We start from the raw sequence: 19,653 nt of genomic DNA on the forward strand, positions 1-19,653 counted from the left end.
GACTAAAAAACGTAAGTCATAATAAAAAAAATGTTAAGAAGTATACCTGCTTCTAAAGATCCACAGACATTTTCCAAACCCTGCAGTGAATACCCATAATGTCTATTGCGGCGCGTTGCACACAATTTGCATTCTGTCTTCCTTGTTATTTGAGTGAAAAAGATGTAAATAGTTTGAATTATCTGTGTTACTATCCCCAAATCAGAAGTGGATCATAATATCAACACTTTTCATAAATCTTCTGTTATGGGTTATTTTGATGTTTATGCTGCTCATTTTCACGGAGCCCTAACCTGTCAGTGTGGGCTGGATCCTCATGAATGCAGCGGACTCAGATGTGACAAAGATTCAGGCTGTTTCATTACAGCCAGTTTGCCTGGTTTCACATAAAAAAGGGAGCCTAGAAGTGTAAGTCCCTGAAGATCAGAAAGCAGCCACCATGAACTAAGCTAAATGAGACACCTTTGATTTTTTGGGCATGACTGAGAAACCAAAGGTGCAACAGCTGTGTAGGGAGAATGCATAGCAGAATGGAGTCATGTTATCTAGGTTTAAGGACCAGATCTTCCCAATTACTAACGTGTACTTTTGGATAAATTACTTAACATCTCTAAGCCTTAGTTTCCTTACTTGTAAAATGGAGATAATAATAGCATCTAACTCATAGGGTTGATGTGAGGATTAAATGAAATCATACTACTAAGAGGACATGGAACAGAGCCTGGCACCAAATAAATACTCAATGAATGTGAGCTGTTAAGTCCTGTCTGCCACAACTACTCCTTGACTCTGAACTACTAAAGCTCTTGGAATCTGCAATGCCCATTTTGGCACTTGATCATGCATTAATTCATCTATCACCATCTACTGAGTGACTTTAATCCCCCTTAGATTGCTGAATATGGCTCACAGTGTTTAAGATAGCAGATTGCCTATTTTAGTGCTGTTCACATTAAACAGATCTCTGATAAATATTTACTCAAAGTTCTAGGTCAATACTAAAAAAGCTAAAGGAATGTGGTACCCTATTAATGGAGAAAAAGTACCTAGCTTAGAGAAGCCTGCTTTATTCCTCATTGCTAGAATATTGGGTTTAATTATGGGAATCTACACCCTGAGAATGACACTGATAACAAGAAGCAAGTAGGGAAGAGTCTAGAAACCTTACATTATATGAGGAATGGTTGAAAGGAATGGATGGTGCAGTGGATGAGAATGTCTCTTTTCTTGATGTTAGGTGCTATTGGAGAGGTTTGCCGTTTTTAGATTTTCATTTATAGTCAAGTTTTAATATGAGTTCCTGAGGTTGAATTGGGGGTAGTTACCATCAAGAGTCACCCATTTTAGAAGCCCTTACTCTTGAAGCGACTATGGCTTTGTTTCTAAGTCAGTTCTATTGTCCTTGCCATTTATTTTTTCCCAAATAGTTCTCCCTAGAGTTTCCTAAGTCTTCATGAGCTTCTTGAGGGAGTGCCTACCAGTTTGCCAGAGGGCTTCAGCATTGTTGAATCCTGAGTCAAACTCTCACTATGCCTTGTCCCCTACTGTTAGTAGGCTCTAGAGCAGTGGAATAGAAACAGGTAGAAAATGGGAACTAACAAACTGTAGATAGCCGAGGGGGGTTCAGAGGGAACTGGGTTGGACAGAGTGGATTCAGAGCTCTGCCTCAGAGCACGTACTTGGTTTGAAGATCAACTCTACAACTGTGCTGCTATCCCTACCCTCAATTTTAGACTGCCCTATACTTTGAGGATTCACTCTCTGTCTCTCTCTCAAGTGATTTTGCTATTCAATTTATTTTAAATTACCAGTGCAAAAGACCATGGTGTTTTCTATAAAATAAAAGATTTGCCATATTTATACTATATTTGGTTTGGAGACTGAGTGTATAAATATGTGGATCAAAACTATCAGTGAAAGCACCAAAAACTGCTTTTTCTCATGATCCGATGTTTGGGATTACTGAATTTTGCACTTAGAAACCAATTACTTTGATTTTATGTTCATTTTTGTTTCTAAAATTGGAGATAAGTGCAATTTCAGACTGCTATTTGCAAGTATTTCCCCATGTGGATTTTCCTGCCCTTGCAAGCTTTCTACTATCCTGACTGCCTTTTACTATAATGGTGGCTCAGCTGTGTGTTTCGGATGTTTTGCTAACAATTCAAACTTGCTGTTTTCCCATCACAGTGATATTCTCCATTACTTTTCATTCTGTTTTGTTTTTTAGCAATAGCTGCAATTCATGTAATTGTAGGACATTTGTTTGATATAAACTCTTAGTCCTATCTGGAAATATTTAAAACACTGTGTTCTTTGGGAGCACATGGGGAATAATATTTTAACACATAGCTTTTATTTTCACTGAGCTGACATTAAGCCAAGGTAATTTTGTTCCATGTTGTGTAATGTTCTCACTTGTGATTATTCCTGCAGGTTTCTCATTTTCTTTTTTTAATCACAACAACTAAAGGGCAAGAAACAGCTGCTGGAGTTACGGTTGTCAGACATTTTAGGTAGTTTTTCCCTTTGCATCAAACAGTTCTGTTGAAAATACTAAACTGTGTATATGTTGAGATTGCCACCCGCTGGTGAAGTAGAGAATTTCCATTTTAATGAGTAATTTAGGAAAACTTATTTGTTTTCTCTTTCTAGAGTATGAATTTATATTTTTAGGTTTAAAAAAATATATTTTAAACTTTACTAGAAGAATAAAGAATTTTATTATTATGGAACACTTTAAAGCTCTACTGGAAAAATTTTAAAAAATCATCATTTTGAAACTATTTAAATATCTATTTACATCTCTCATAGCCCCTACAAAGGGGAGAAGAGAAAACAAAAATCTCAGAATTAAATATGCCTAAGTGTTATCAGTGGTTGCTGTTGAGTACTAAGATTAAGAGGGATTAAAATAATTTTTGTTGCTTCTTTACACTTTTATTTAGTAACATTTTTTTTTCCTACAGAAAGCTTGTATTGCTTTAAAAGAAAATATAAATCTGAAGAGGAAAAATAACTCTATGTGTGTATATAAATCGAAATGTAAGTCTTATAACAGCACTTTATAGAGTGTTAAAAAAAAAAGTACTACCCTAAATCAATGCCACATTTAACTAAAAAGATACAAAAGGAACAAAAGCCTGGAGATTGAAGTGCAGCTTTCATCACTCCACTAGCACACATTTTAAATTCAAATGCATACATAAGAATTTATTATGAGATGAAGATGCCATTTCAAATTCATGTGCAAGGATGCTTGGTTACCTTACATCATTTACCAAATACATTCCAGATGTGAAAAATTAAAAATATACAATGAAATAAATTTTTAAATTAAAAACATATAAATTAATATTTAGGCTAAGCAAAAAAGCAAAAGAAAAAATTATAAAGGAAAATACTGGAAACTTCTGTGTATAAATACAGAAAAGCAAATGATAAACTGGGAAAAATATTTATAGCGTATAGAACTGACAAAATAAATAAGACTTTAAGAAAAAGGCCTATGCGCATTTGAAAAGAAAATTAACCTCATTACTAATCAAAGAACTATACGTGTTTTTAAAACTGAAAAATTTAGCTATAAAATGGCCAAGATTTAAAAAATGTTGTAGTACTCAGTGTTTTCTGATAAATGTTTCCCTTTCTGATAAAGCTTTCAAATATCTGGCATGTTAAAAGTGTGTTGCTAGGTACATGAAAGATGATACAGACAAAAGTACTCCATATTATAAAACTATTCTGCTATTTAAAATTATTCCTTAAAAGGACATTTAATAACATGGAAAAATGCTCATATAGAATTTAGATTACAAATAGGGTTTAAGTAATAACACAATTTTATCTATATCTATCTCTCCAGAAGGATGTTATTCCAAAGTTTTAATAGTGATTATCTATACCTCCAGAATTATTGGTGATAATTTCCTTCTTCATTCACTTCTGTATTTTTAAATTTTTTTAAAACAAAAAAATTGCAAATGTATAAAATATTAAAATTCCTTTAAAATTAGGATACAAAATAATACATGTAGTTTTATTACTATTTTAATAAAGATAAAAATATGTTATATGTACATATGTATATTCATAATTCATACACGTAGGTTAAAATTATTTGAGAGTGTAACCATACAATTATTTGTATGGTTATTGCTATGATTATATTTCCTAGTTAAAGGTGATTATTGTCTTCATCATTCATTTTGTAATAATTTTACTACTGATAAACAAAAATGTACATTTCATATATATATATGCACATATATATGTAATCTTTAGGAAGATATTTATTGGTGTGGAAAAATATTCATGAAAACTTTAGTTAAAAAGATGAAAAACTATGTGCAGTATAAGTAGTTTGTTCCCAAATTGATCGAAGTAGAAGCCTATATCTATTTTATTCATACATGTATATGAATAGATTTTTGAAAACTTGGAAGGGCATGTCCTAAAGTTTTAATCGTGATTATCTATAGTACAATGGATATAGCTGATAGTTTCCTTCTTCATTCATTTCTAACTTTTTAACTAGAAACAGTAAAGTATTATACATACATACATATCAAATATGTACATTGATTTGTTTCCTTTAAGTATGTGCAGTTTATTTTGTATTGATTTTACCTCAGTAGAGCTGTTAAAAATATATAGTAAAAAACTGTGCTGTACAATAAAAAATACATACAACTCTTATCTTTTCTTTCTAAAAAGAAAATTTAATATTTAAAAAATTCAGAGTGTTCACATTTTACTAGCTCAATGTTTATTCCATCCATTTATAGGTGTATAGAATACCCAAGACATTTAAAAATATCTCTTCACTGGCATTTGGCATGGTAACGAATCAGCTTTTTAAACCAGTTTGCACAAATTTGGATCTGCACATTCTTTTCTAAGGTGGGAGTGTGTGGGGAGGTGGGTAGAATATTTCCACTTACCAAGATGTTAGTCCCTAAAAGGAAATTAACATCATGTGCAAGGAGCTGACTACTTTGTGGAAACATTCTACTATTATTTCATCAAAAGAAGGTAGCTTCTTATGATTAACAAACTTAAACAAACAAGCAAACATGATATGACTTTTCAGAGGGAAACCACTTACCCAGATATTAGAATATCTTATTAACACAAGCTTGGCTTCAGCAGTAATTTTATTGATTATGTGAACTGTTAAATAGTCCATCTGCAATGCAAACGTAACTTTAAAAACGTCACATCAATTTATTTTCCTCAAGCAACTTCAGAACTAAATTAAACCCTTGATTTGATGCAGCCATCCTTTTCTGATAAAGCTTTCAAATATCCGGCATCCTAAAAGTGTGTTCCTAGGTACATGAAAGATGATACAGACAAAGGAAAACACTGTCTCAATCACTTTTTAATAAAGGAAAATATACAGCTCTCCTGTGTAGCTGCACACTACCTGACTGGAAGGCAATACCAATATATGTCCAGAGGTACGATGATGTATCTGCTAGTCTCGCTGAGCTGTACAGAGACCTTTTGCACAGATGCTCCTGTGTGACAGCTGGCTGTGTAGTCTGTTCTGCCTTACCTGCAAGGCTCTCACTCTAAAACCCTAGCAGCTAATTTTAAAATAGTAATGCATGGCACAGGCCTAAAGAATGAATGAAAATACTCGTCCCTGAGGCATGTCATGAGTTGATTATAATAAAAATTGCTTAATTATTTATTAGCAGTTGCTTTATAAATTACTCACTCTGGTTTTGCTGAAGGGTATAAACTGTGAGATGGGAGAGAAGAGCTAGAGAAATAAAATTGTCAGGGGACACCGTGGTTAAGGGTTTCAGAGACCACACAGATGCCTTTTGACTTTATCCTGTAAGTACTGTGGAAACAGAAATCTTTTAACAGGGAATTGAAAGGTCAGATTTGTATTTTCTCTGTGTGATGGAAGATGGATTGCAGGGGGACAGGAAAAAAGGCAGGTAGTAGTTAAGGTGAAAGACCATGAAAGCCTGAAGTGAAAGGTTGCGGCACAGGTGAAGAAGAGTGGAGGAAGCACCAAAATATTTAAAAGGTAAAGCATGTAGGAAAAACATTTAGAAGGATTTGGTTGTTGAGTGAATATGGGGGCCAGAGGTAAAGCAGAGGAAAGAACTGAGTTTTCTTCTTTATATAACTGGGTAGATAGTAACATTCTTAACTGATATTGAAATGACAGGTGCTGATGTCGATTAGATGGGGAAACTAAGTGGCTGGTTGAGCTACTTTCCTAATGGATACATGCAGTCACTCAGAAATTTTACAAGAGCAAATTGTATGGACAGACATACAATAAACAATGACAGTAAAATTACAGACAAAGCCCTCTGACTAAATCACAGAAAGCCAGGAAAACATAAGAACCTTTTTATGATGCTGATGTCAGGGATGTGGACAAAGGTGGAACAATTAAATTGCATTAATTGTATTTGTTATGTTGCAATGGTAATGATTTTGCTTGCCATAATAATGAGCTCTGTTATAATAGGCATTCGCCTTGCATCTCACCTATTCATTCATTAGAATGAAGTTTTATTTTTTTCCCTTTTACAAAGTAAATACACAATAAGATCAAATAAATTTTGATGATTGCCAACAGATGGTGAGGGGCTCAAACTCAGACCATCTGATCTTTCGCTTTTCAATTCTTTCCGGCTGTTCTTTCTACTTAATTACCTTCCCCTCACTTCCTAATCCCTTCCATGTAATTTTACACCAAGATGGGGTCTAGCACTCTCTATTAATTTTCCACAGCCTATACTGCTTTCTGATAAGATATTCGGTCTTTGTAGCTGTGTTGCTAATGTATCTAAACAGTCTGGTTTTAGCAGAACCTTTCAATCCTACTTGAACCATGTCTTTGCTCAATTTATTAATTCAATTTAATGTTGAGAATTTAAAACTTACTCTTACAGTTTGATCTCATTTCACATCTGACACCAGATGGATCAACCACCAGTAATTTTATGTAATCAAAGAACTATTTTAATTGACCTGTCTTTTAAATCCTTCTCATATGAGACATTTATTTTTTTCAGTCACCGAAACAGCCTTACTAGAGTGATATATGTGTTTCAGTGAGAAATTTCCTTTATTACGTGAGTGCATCTATGCATCTTTTATGGATGAAGGAGAGAAAGTATTGCTGTAATAGGTATTTTAATGATATTTTAGGGAAGCGCGTAAAGGGTAGGAATTTATGGAAGCTCAGAAGGCACCTCCTAAGGTAGTTTACTGTAGACTATGTGTATTTATATAATCCATGTCTAGATAGAACCTTTCTTTTCTTTTGACAGGTACGTTTGAATGTCCAGTTCAACATAAGGAGGCTGTTGTATAGTTCTGTTCAATAGTCCCTAATAGCACTGCTTTACTGAGGTGAACTAATAGAATTCTGTTGATTGAAATTCCTGAATTATAAATGTGTTCTTGTGTTTCTGTCATGTTTAGCAGTAGTTTGTTTAACCAAATCCTTGTTCTTTGGATACAGAAATTGCACACCAAAAACTACATATCGTTAAGCATTTGTAATAAAATAAGGCTTAGTTTTAAAGACATCATCTATGTTTTTTGAGTATCATTTAAAAATAATCAGTTTTCTTCTGATAATGGAAATATTAAATGTTCATTTACATTTTTTTGAAAAATTCAGAAAGAGAAAGGAAAGAAACCTGACAATACTCATGTCTCATTAAGGGTGATGGCTATTAAGATGTTTACATATATCCTTTCTGGATTTTTTATGCATGTCTTTATAAAATGAAAAATTTTAAACAAACTTGGACTTATATAATGATTTATGTAGATAGTCACTACTTTTTAAAAAAATATTTATTTATTTGGTTGCACCAGGTCTTAGTTGCAGCAGGCGGGCTCCTTTGTTGCAGCTCGCCAGCTCCTTAGTTGCAGCTTGCGGGCTCCTTAGTTGTGGCATGTGAACTCTTAGTTGCAACATGCATGTGGGGTCTAGTTCCCTGACCAGGGATCGAACCCGGCTCCCCCTACATTGAGAGCGCGGAGTCTTAACCACTGTGCCACCAGGGAAGTCCCACAACTTTTAACTTACGTGAATTTTAGTCTGCGTGTGTGAGAGAGAGAACAATTTAAATAGATTTTTAAAATTTCCTGTTCATTTTGTTCATGAGTGTATGCCCTGGAATAAGCATGAGATAGGGGATAGGAATTTGCTATTTCCTCAATCATTCTCAATTTCTCTGTCTCTTATAGTATGTGCATCTTGCTACACTGACTATGATTCTAATGGTAAAAATATATATTTTCCTACAATGTGGTCAAAACTTAAGCCAACTGCTTTGATGCTCAATCTCAGAAACAATTATCTATTCTGATACTAAAAAGAAAAACTGTGTTGAAGTTATAGTATTTGGTGTCCAAACTGGAGATTTTCAAGGGTAGTCTTAACCACATGAGATTTTTTTATCATGTGCTGATTTAAAACCTAGCTCCTGTATGAGATGCAACTTCACTGTAATATACTTGTTTTAGTATATGGTTATTAATTTTTTCTCATATCATTAAGTATTCTTTGAGAACATTTAAAATAACTGCAATGTAATCCATTATATGGATGTGCCATATCTACTTTAACCAATCCACTACTTTTTAGATTTGATTTATTTGATTACTTTCCAGTGTTTTGCTGGAAATAAGGCTATGATGACTGTTGCACCCAAGATATGATGTGATGGTCAGTCATTATTTTTGCACATGTACCTACTGCTGTTGTAGTGTCTTTCCTTCAGGCATTTTTAACACTTTCATGCTGGTGAGATATAGAAGCTAGGGGAATGTGACTTTACAATAGCCAATTGGAGGTTGCCTCCAATGGAAGAGGGGGCAATAAAACATACATTTTAAATACAATCTTTGGTATTTTTTGGAGACTTCTTGCCATGACACCTCCTGTTCAGAGGGTTGGATTAGCGCTTTGTCACGTGAGCCAGTTCAAAGAGTGTATTTGCTGTGGCTTTTTTGAGAGCTGCAGTGTTCCAGTTCTTTCTGTTGGCTTCATTCTGCAGATGAAGAATGACATGGCATTTCTCAAAGACTTCTGTGATTCATGTGCTTGTCCTTCAGACTGGCATAGCTGTCCTTCAAAGCTTAGGTTGCTCTGAACAGCTGCATTGAAGGATAGCTGTGCGTTGCTCTGACTTGGACAGTAGAAAGAAAACCAGGGTCTCACAGCTTTATGAGAAACTCTTCATGTAGACTCTCCTTGTCCAAAAATCTTTAGAAAAATCAAGGATTCATTTCCTAGGATACATTCCTAGATGTAGAATAATGACTTGTCAAAAGTGTAAACATTTTTAAGGCTTTCGATACATACTGATAAACTGCTCTCCAGAAATTTTGTACCAATTTATATATGAGACTATATATGTCATAGTCATATCATGTCACTATATGTATCACTGTATATATCATGTCAACTATATATGAGGCTGATCTTTTGGCTGAAACATTATTATTTTCAAAAGAAGCCCAGCCATAGACCAGGTGAGGTTTTACTTTGTATTTCTTTAATTGCTAGAGGAATTGAACAGTCTTTTTGCATGTTTAATGACCTTTAGTCTTTTATTTTTTAACTCACATTCTTTGTCCCCTCTCCCACAAGGTTTTTGGTGCAAGCATTTTTAAATAAAAACTAATGTGTAAGAACACTTTGTATTAAAAATAATACTCAAACCACATGAAATAAGATAACATATTTTTCAAGAGAAAGAAGTGATAGGAGGAGGGTGAGAAGGATAGATAGGCAACATACATTCAAGTAGAATGGCCTTTCATGCGCTCACCCCCTTTAAAAATTGCCCCACCCATGGCTTCTGGTGCCTAGGCGGTCACCTGTTATACCACATGACTTTAATGATCATAGTTGATGGGATGTCTACTCAAAGGTCACGAGTTAATAGGCTGCCAAGGGATATATGAACTGCACTGCAATGTCTCCCTAGGGAATTAGAATAGCAAGTTAAAAAAAAAAGATTGCCAATTAATAGCAGATCTGAAAGGACAAACATGCAGAATATGAATGAGCCAGATTAATGGTGGAGCTGTAGAGAAAAGAGTCACAAATTCCTGCTCCTGAGATCTCTAAAGCTACCTTAAATAGCCACATTCCAGCTCCAGTTTCAGCAGAGCTGTTTACCTTTCCTGCTCTTATTCCTCTGTGCATCACCCTGTCTCTTAAACTTCCTTGAGTGGACCTCTATTATTTACATTTAAGTGAACCTGAAGAAACAGAATGATTCGGAGGAAAAGTACCTATGATACAGATTTAAAACTATCTTATTTACTACAACTCTATACATATCCCAGCAGAGTTTGTTTGTTTGTTTTTTTTTTTTAAATGGAATGGTTCTTAAGTAACCACTTCTTTTTTTTTTTTGAAATTCACGTTCTTTTATTTATTTATTTATTTATTTATTTATTTATTTATTTATGGCTGTGTTGGGTCTTCGTTTCTGTGCGAGGGCTTTCTCTAGTTGCGGCAAGTGGGGACCACTCTTCATCGCGGTGCGCGGGCCTCTCACCATCGCGGCCTCTCTTGTTGCGGAGCACAGGCTCCAGACGCGCAGGCTCAGTAATTGTGGCTCACGGGCCCAGTCGCTCCGCGGCATGTGGGATCTTCCCAGACCAGGGCTCGAACCCGTGTCCCCTGCATTGGCAGGCAGATTCTCAACCACTGCGCCACCAGGGAAGCCCCAGAGTTTTTTTAATAGTCAATAATTCTTTCATTTAACAATTTGTTCAACATAAAATCATTGAGGGGCTTCCCTGGTGGCGCAGTGGTTGAGAATCTGCCTGCCAATGCAGGGGACACGGGTTCGAGCCCTGGTCTGGGAAGATCCCACATGCCACGGAGCGACTGGGCCCGTGAGCCACAATTACTGAGCCTGCGCGTCTGGAGCCTGTGCTCCGCAACAAGAGAGGCCGCGATGGTGAGAGGCCCGCGCACCGCGATGAAGAGTGGTCCCCACTTGCCGCAACTAGAGAAAGCCCTCGCACAGAAACGAAGACCCAACACAGCCATAAATAAATAAATAAATAAATAAATAAATAAAAGAACGTGAATTTCAAAAAAAAAAAATCATTGAGCATGCAGTCTATATTAGGTATTGGGCTAGGTGGTAAAGGAGATACAGAGATGAATCAGACAATCTCTGTCATCTAGAAGCATATAGTTCAATCACACTTTTCTACATAGCATGGTCTTTCATTACTGCAGATTGTCAGATCAATGGTGACCAACTAGTTGCTAGGCAACTTGAAATACGGGAATACAGAACTGATGCACCTTCATTATGATATGAATTCTTCTTTGAAATGTTTGTCAAGAATTGTGAAGGGTCTGAAATTTTCTCTCCTTTAAGCCTACGATGTGAGCCTGCCACGGTTTAATAGATGCTGGCAGAAGACGTGTGACTTCTGGGTCAGAGACAAAGGACTTTATTACTCATGGCAAGGCAAGCAACATGATTTTTATGTTTACTTCTGGTCCTCTTGCCCCCAAGTCCCATGGGGGCATGCAGGGCAACTCGATGAATGTGTCACAACTGAGGAACACCAAGCATAGGGAACCCAAATCTTTTAAGCAAACCTGCCTGACATTTGGCCTGTAGGGAAACATCTTTATTATACTGGATAGTAACTTGCCCTCCACTCTGGAGGGAGACACTACCTCTGTCTTCCAAGGCTGTTCACTATCACTATATAAACATCCTTGAAAAGATAGTCCAAAACAAAGATAGTCAGTGCTTTTGCTTGCAAGACATTTTGCAGAAACACCATAAACCCTTAGAGAATTGAATTCCAACAATGTTCTTTCTCTGGATACTTTCTAAAACCATTCAAATGTTCGATTCTTATTTCTATTAACTCTAAGTATCTACTTAGAATAAGTAAGATTGTCCCATAGTCCCCCATTTTTACCGTATTCTTTTTACTAGGTGTATTAATCAAAACTGGTTTTTTTGTTCGTTTGTTTTACATAACAGAAACCAATTTTCTCTAACTTAAGCAAAAAAGAAAGTTTGTGGAAGGATACTGGATTATTTCATAATTCAAAGAACAACCCCAAACTAGTACAGTTCTGGGACCTCATCAGCAGAAGTTCATAGTTGTCTCTAGAGTATTGTCATTAGCATGCCTCAACTTCAGTGGCTGTCAGTCTCTGTCATTCTCCACTCCAAGTTTTAAATTCTCAGAGGAGAGGAGTGGAATGGCCCACCTTGGCTAAGGCTCTGCCTCTATCTTTTAAATTATGTCCAAGGGGGAGGGGCCATAAAAGCACACAGACCTAGTAAATCTTGGCTGTTCCCAAATTAGGAGAGAGTTTCTTGGCAGCTTTGGAAGCCTTCCAATTGCTTTCTGCTATATCTGGATTTGTTTTGATTGATATTCCACTGCTCCTAGAGAAATACAGTTATTGTTTTGTGCATTATTCTATTTTTTTAATCAATTAAATACAGTTTTGCTTTATGTGTCATTTTCTTGGCCATCTTCTGCCATTTCTCAGTTTTGGGGGGGAGTCATTATGTGAACTGATCTAAGCCAGTTTAGTGATTCAAGAGTTTGGGGTAAATATAGGTAGCCTCTGGTGGTTGAAAATAGATTGGACTATTTGTCTTTTCTTGACAATCTTGCTATTAAGTGTTATGTTATAAGCAGAGTAAGGCTTAGCCCAAATTTTGTTAATATTAAATATTTATTAGCTAGTCAAAATATCTTCAAGACCATTTTGTCAACAATGAAAATTTATTTTTAACATCCTTTATGCTAATTAACATATCCTCTGGTGTAGATTTCAATAATGCTATTTGAAATACCAGAGTAAACACCTCTAAAGCTGTGGATTTTCATAATTAGGGTACTTCCAGGATTACAAAATCAGTCCTGGAATGTGGGATATATGCACATATATACATGAGACCTCCTATGGAATTATTTTTTAAATAAATTACCAGACAGACAATATAATAGGTCAAAATATAGGCATTTAGTCAGGTACTCATGCTAATTTCCAAACTCCTTTATAATTAACATTCCTCCTGACTGGATTAATTGGGTTTGCAATAAGTAAGCACATTTATAATGCTGCAACTGTTCCCAAATTAACTGCTCATGTGTTCAATGAGCCATTACATGTTCTCATTTAAAGCAGCTTAGAGAGCCCATGATTTTAGAGCTGTGGTCCTAATAATTTTGGGGAGAGGGGCACAGAATCATCCAAGAATATGTCAATAATATGATGACAACAATAAGCCAATGGTGCCCAAACTTTGAGAGTACATGAGAATCACCTCACTACTCATTGAAAATACCAGATGCCTTGGCTCCACCCCCAGCAATTCTGATTAGGTAGATATTATGTGTGGTTTGGAAAAACTTTGAGAAGTATTGCACACTTCCTTCCTAGAAAAAGGCACATATTCACATACTTCCAACTTTACCAGTGATTTTACTGTGGCTTTAGTCTAGTACAATTTTTCTCATGACTGGATGCATATTACAATCACCAAGGGAGTTTCAAAACAATATTTCAGACCAATTAAATCATAATACAAGTGGTAAAGGGTGACTAAACTGTCTGCATGTTTTTTTCCCCAACCTAGAATGGAGACTAGAGATTTTTCCCAACGTATCAATTTATTTTACTGAATTAGACTCACTTGACAGATACCTAGCAGAAATGATAATAAAAAGAGCTCAGTTACCCTATAAATCTTACAAAATACACAGTTTAATTTGTGTATTGGTGAGAAGGCACATCATTTTTGGCATTGATTTGTCTTTTTCTCTTCAAAGGTTCAAAGGATTTAGTGGACTTTGTACTCTGTTTGATAGATAGCCTTCCCAAGCTTGAGAGAAGAAAAGCACGGCTCTTTTTTATAATTTATGATGGCAAGGTGAGTGTTTATTGTAATATTTTAGTTGAAGAAAATCTAAGAAAACATATGGCACTTCAGATTGACCATAAGTTCACTATATTTTAATAGCACGCCCAGCAATAACTAAAAGTAAATATCTGTTGTGAATAATCCAGAAAAATGGTTAAATGGACAATTTTCTAGATGTTATCTGAAGAAGGTCTTTTTACCTTTTTTTGATTAGGAACATATCATGATGAGCAAAGTGGTTGATGGAAACTTTAGTTACATCGATAAAGTTTTTGAAATTATTTTAGACTTCTGTATTATAAAGGAAAGGAGGCCTATAATCAGTGATAGAAAAACCATGTTGGAAATAACTATAATCAAAGCTTCTTCTATGTTTCTTTGAAGTGGATCCACTTATAATATTACTCATATAGACATTCAAAGCACTGGCAATAATAGGTGATTTAATGATGTTTAAAACCCTTGAGTAAATTTATATAGGCCAAAAAATTTCCCTGAGGACATGAATTTAATAATTATGATCATCTCTTGTGCTGATAACTCTTGAGTTAGGATTTCCACTGCCAGAGACAAAGTTTTAGAAAATCGAATTGTGAAAATTAAGTGTCAGAAGTTTGGATAATTCAACATGTATGAGTTATAGCTGGTTTGTGTAGAAAAGCTGGCTTCCGAGTGAACAAAAGGGCCATTTCTATGCTCAGAAACTTTCTCTCAAAAATTGGAAGAACCTAATGGCATAGGGCAGAGACCAGTTAAATGCAAATTTGTTCTATTTGTCAGAAATTTTACTTTTTTTCTTTTTTTAGCTGTCAGGGTGAAATTATTATTGTTTTTTTTTTGTTGTTGTCGTAAAAAAATGAAAAGATTTTCAAGCTTTTAATAAAAGTACTTTAAAAAATTGGATTGTGGAGAAGTATTCACCAAAAATTGTGAAGGTTTGGAAGTTTGCTGGAATCTATTTGTGGTAGAAAAAATAGAAGTGTAGTAGTTGAATTGTAGATGTGTTGCCGTTTTAGGCCACTGCTGTCAGAGAAGATAGTACCTATAGAAAGGTGATTACTTTTCTTAGCAATGTAGTTAAAGGTTTTCAGGGAAGGATTTTGTTCAAGATGGTGTAGAAGGAGGTGCATTCACTCCCTCTTGCGAGGGCACCAGAATCACAACGAACTGCTGAACAATCATCAACAGGAATACACTGGAACTCACCAAAAAAGATACCCCACATCCAAAGACAAAGGAGAAGCCACAGTGAGATGGTAGGAGGGGTGCAATCACAATCAAATCAAATCCCATAAATGCTGGGTGGGTGACTCACAAACTGGAGAACACTTATACCACAGAAGTCCACCCACTGGAGTGAAGGTTCTGAGCCCCACGTCAGGCTTCCCAACCTGGGGGTCTGGCAACAGGGGGAGGAATTCCTAGAGAATCAGACGTTGAAGGCTAGCAGGATTTGACTGCAGGGCGTCGACAGGACTGGGGAAAACAGAGACTCCACTCTTGGAGGGCACACACAAAGTAGTGTGTGCCTCAGGACCCAGGGGAAGAAGCAGTGACCCCATAGGAGACTGAACCAGACCTACCTGCTAGTGTTGGAGAGTCTCCTGCAGAGGTGGGGGCTGGCTGTGTCTCACTGTGAGGACAAGGACACTGGCAGCAGAAGTTCTGGGAAGTACTCCTTGGCGTGAGCCCTCCCGGAGTTCACCATTAGCCCCACCAAAGAGCCCAGGTAGGTTCCAGTGTTGGGTCGCCTCAGGCCAAACAACCAACAGGGAGGGAACCCAACCCCACCCATCAGCAAAGAAGGGGATTAAAGTTTTACTGAGCTCTGCCCACCAGAGCAACAGCCAGCTCTACCCACCACCAGTCCCTCCCATCAGGAAACTTGCACAAGCCTCTTAGATAGCCTCATCCACCAGAGGGCAGACAGCAGAAGCAAGAAGAACTACAATCCTGCAGCCTGTGGAACAAAAACCACGTTCACAGAAAGATAGACAAGATGAAAAAGCAGAGGGCTATGTACCAGATGAGGGAACAAGATAAAACCCCAGAAAAACGACTAAATGAAGTGGAGATAGGCAACCTTCCAGAAAAAGAACTCAGAATAATGATAGTGAAGATGATCTAGGACCTCGGAAAAAGAATGGAGGCAAAGATCGAGAAGATGCAAGAAATGTTTAACAAAGACCTAGAAGAATTAAAGAACAAACAGAGATGAACAATACAATAACTGAAATGAAAACTACACTAGAAGGAATCAATAGCAGAATAATTGAGGCAGAAGAACGGATAAGTGACCTGGAAGACAGAATGGTGGAATTCACTGCTGTGGAACAGAATAAAGAAAGAAGAAAAAATAAATGAAGACAGCCTAAGAGACCTCTGGGACAACATTAAACGCAGCAACATTCGCATTATAGGGGTCCCAGAAGGAGAAGAGAGAGAGAAAGGATCCGAGAAAATATTTGAAGAGATTATAGTCGAAAACTTCCCTAATATGGGAAAGGAAATAGCCACCCAAGCCCAGGAAGCGCAGAGTCCCATACATGATAAACCCAAGGAGAAACACGCCGAGACACATAGTAATCAAATTGGCAAAAATTAAAGACAAAGAAAAATTATTGAAAGCAGCAAGGGAAAAATGACAAATAACATACAAGGAAACTCCCATAAGGTTAACAACTGATTTCTCAGCAGAAATTCTACAAGCCAGAAGAGAGTGGCATGACATATTTAAAGTGATGAAAGGGAAGAACCTACAACCAAGATTACTCTACCCAGCAAGGATCTCATTCAGATTCGATGGAGAAATCCAAAGCTTTACAGACAAGCAAAAGCTAAGAGAATTCAGCACCACCAAACTAGCTCTACAGCAAATGCTAAAGGAACTTCTCTAAGTGGGAAACACAAGAGAAGAAAAGGATCTACAAAAACAAACCCAGAACAATTAAGAAAATGGTAATAGGAACATACATATCAATAATTACCTTAAACGTGAATGGATTAAATGCTTCAACCAGAAGACACAGGCTTGCTGAATGGATACAAAAATAAGACCCATATATATGCTGTCTACAAGAGACCCACTTCAGACCTAGGGGCACATACAGACTGAAAGTGAGGGAATGGAAAAAGATATTCCATGCAAATGGAAATCAAAAGAAAGCTGGAGTAGCAATACTCATATCAGATAAAATAGACTTTAAAATAAAGAATGTTACAAGAGATAAGGAAGGACAATACATAATAATCAAGAGATCAATCCAGGAAGAGGATACAAAAATTATAAATATATGTGCAGCCAACATAGGAGGACCTCAAAACATAAGGCAACTGCTAACAGCTCTAAAAGAGGACATCGACAGTAACACAATAATAGTGGGGGACTTTAACACCTCACTTACACCAATGGACAGATCATCCAAACAAAAAGTTAATAAGGAAACAGAAGCTTTAAATGACACAATAGACCAGGTAGATTTAATTGATATTTATAGGTCATTCCATCCAGAAACAGCAGATTACACTTTCTTCTCAAGTGCGCATGGAACATTCTCCAAGATAGATCACATCTTGGGTCACAAATCAAGCCTCAGTAAATTTAAGAAAATTGAAATCATATCAAACATCTTTTCTGACCACAGTGCTATGAGATTAGAAATCAATTACAGGGAAAAAAACATGAAAAACACAAACACATGGAGGTGAAACAATATGTTACTAAATAACCAAGAGATCACTGAAGAAATCAAAGAGGAAATCAGAAAATACCTAGAGACAAATGAAAATGAAAACACAACAATCCAAAACCTATGGGATGCAGCAAAAGCAGTTCTAAGAGGGAAGTTTATAACAATACAATCCTACCTCAAGAAACAACAAACAGCTCAAATAAACAATCTAACCTTACACCTAAAGTAACTAGAGAAAGAACAAACAAAACCCAAAGTTAGTAGAAGGAAAGGAATCATAAAGATCAGAGCAGAAATAAATGAAACAGAAACAAAGACAACAATAACAAAGATCAATAAAACTAAAAGCTTGTTCTTTGAGAAGATAAACAAAATTGATAAACCATTAGCCAGACTCATCAAGAAAAAGAGGGAGAGGACTCAAATCAATAAAATTAGAAATAAAAAAGGAGAAGTTACAACAGACACTGCAGAAAACACCCATCCTTCTCAAAATCTTCCAAAAAATTGCAGAGGAAGGAACACTCCCAAACTCATTTTATGAGGCCACCATCACCCTGATACCAAAACCAGACAAAGAAACTACAAAAAAAGAAAATTACAGACCAATATCACTGATGAATATAGATGCAAAAATCCTCAACAAAATGCTAGCAAACAGAATCCAACAACACATTAAAAGGATCATACACCACGATCAAGTGGGAGTTATCCCAGGGATGCAAGGATTCTTCAATATATGCAAATCAATGAATGTGATACACCATATTAACAAATTGAAGAATAAAAACCATATGATCATCTCAATAGATGCAGAAAAGGCTTTTGACAAAATTCAACACCCATTTATGGTAAATATGCTCTAGAAAGTGGGCATAGAGGGAACCTACCTCAACATAATAGAGGCCATATACGAAAGACCAACAGCAAACATCATTCTCAATGGTGTAAAACTGAAAGCATTTCCTCTAAGATCAGGAACGAGACAAGGATGTCCACTCTCACCACTATTATTCAACATAGTTTTGGAAGTCCTAGCCATGGCAATCAGAGAAGAAAAAGAAATAAAAGGAATACAAATTGGAAAAGAAGAAGTAAAAGTGTCACTGTTTGCAGATGACATGATACTATACATAGAGAATCCTAAAGATGCCACCAGAGAACTACTAGAACTAATCAATGAATTCGGTAAAGTTGCAGGATACAAAATTAATGCACAGAAATCTCTTGCATTCCTATACACTAATGATGAAAAATCTGAAAGAGAAATTAAGGAAACACTCCCATTTACCATTGCAACAAAAAGAATAAAATACCTAGGAATAAACCTACCTAGGGAGACAAAAGACCTGTACTCAGAAAACTATAAGACACTGATGAAAGAAATTAAAGATGATACAAACAGATGGAGAGATATACCATGTTCTTGCATTGGAAGAATCAATATTGTGAAAACGACTATACTCCCCAAAGCAATCTACAGATTCAGTGCAATCCCTATCAAATTACCAATGGCATTTTTTACAGAATTAGAACAAAAAATCTTAAAATTTGTATGGAGACGCAAAAGACCCTGAATAACCCAAGTGGTCTTGAGGGAAAAAAACGGAGCTGGAGGAATCAGACTCCCTGACTTCAGACTATACTACAAAGCTACAGTAATCAAGACAATATGCTACTGGCACAAAAATAGAAATATAGATCAATGGAACAGGATAGAAAGCCCAGAGATAAACGCACGCACCTATGGTCAACTAATCTGTGACCAAGGAGGCAAGGATATACAATGGAGAAAAGACAGTCTCTTCAATAAGTGGTGCTGGGAAAACTGGACAGCTACATGTAAAAGAGTGAAATTAGAACACTCTCTAACACCATACACAAAAATAAACTCAAAATGGATTAGAGACCTAAATGTAAGGCCGGACACTACAAAACTCTTAGAGGAAAACATAGGCAGAACACTCTATGACATAAATCACAGCAAGATCTTTTTGGATCCACCTCCTAGAGTAATGGAAATAAAAACA

General features: G+C 36.2%; 1 long non-coding RNA gene across 1 annotated transcript in view; it reads left to right on the forward strand.

The window, feature by feature from the left end:
- Positions 1–19,653, forward strand: part of LOC309631808 — an 85,304-nt gene that overhangs the window by 58,403 nt on the left and 7,248 nt on the right. The window contains exon 2 of the long non-coding RNA XR_014246567.1: positions 11,406–13,940. This is a non-coding gene — a long non-coding RNA (uncharacterized lncRNA). The remainder of the gene's footprint in view (positions 1–11,405; positions 13,941–19,653) is intronic.

This window comes from Balaenoptera borealis, assembly GCF_965194805.1.
Source record: "Balaenoptera borealis genome assembly, chromosome: 7".
Taxonomy (NCBI): domain Eukaryota; kingdom Metazoa; phylum Chordata; class Mammalia; order Artiodactyla; family Balaenopteridae; genus Balaenoptera; species Balaenoptera borealis.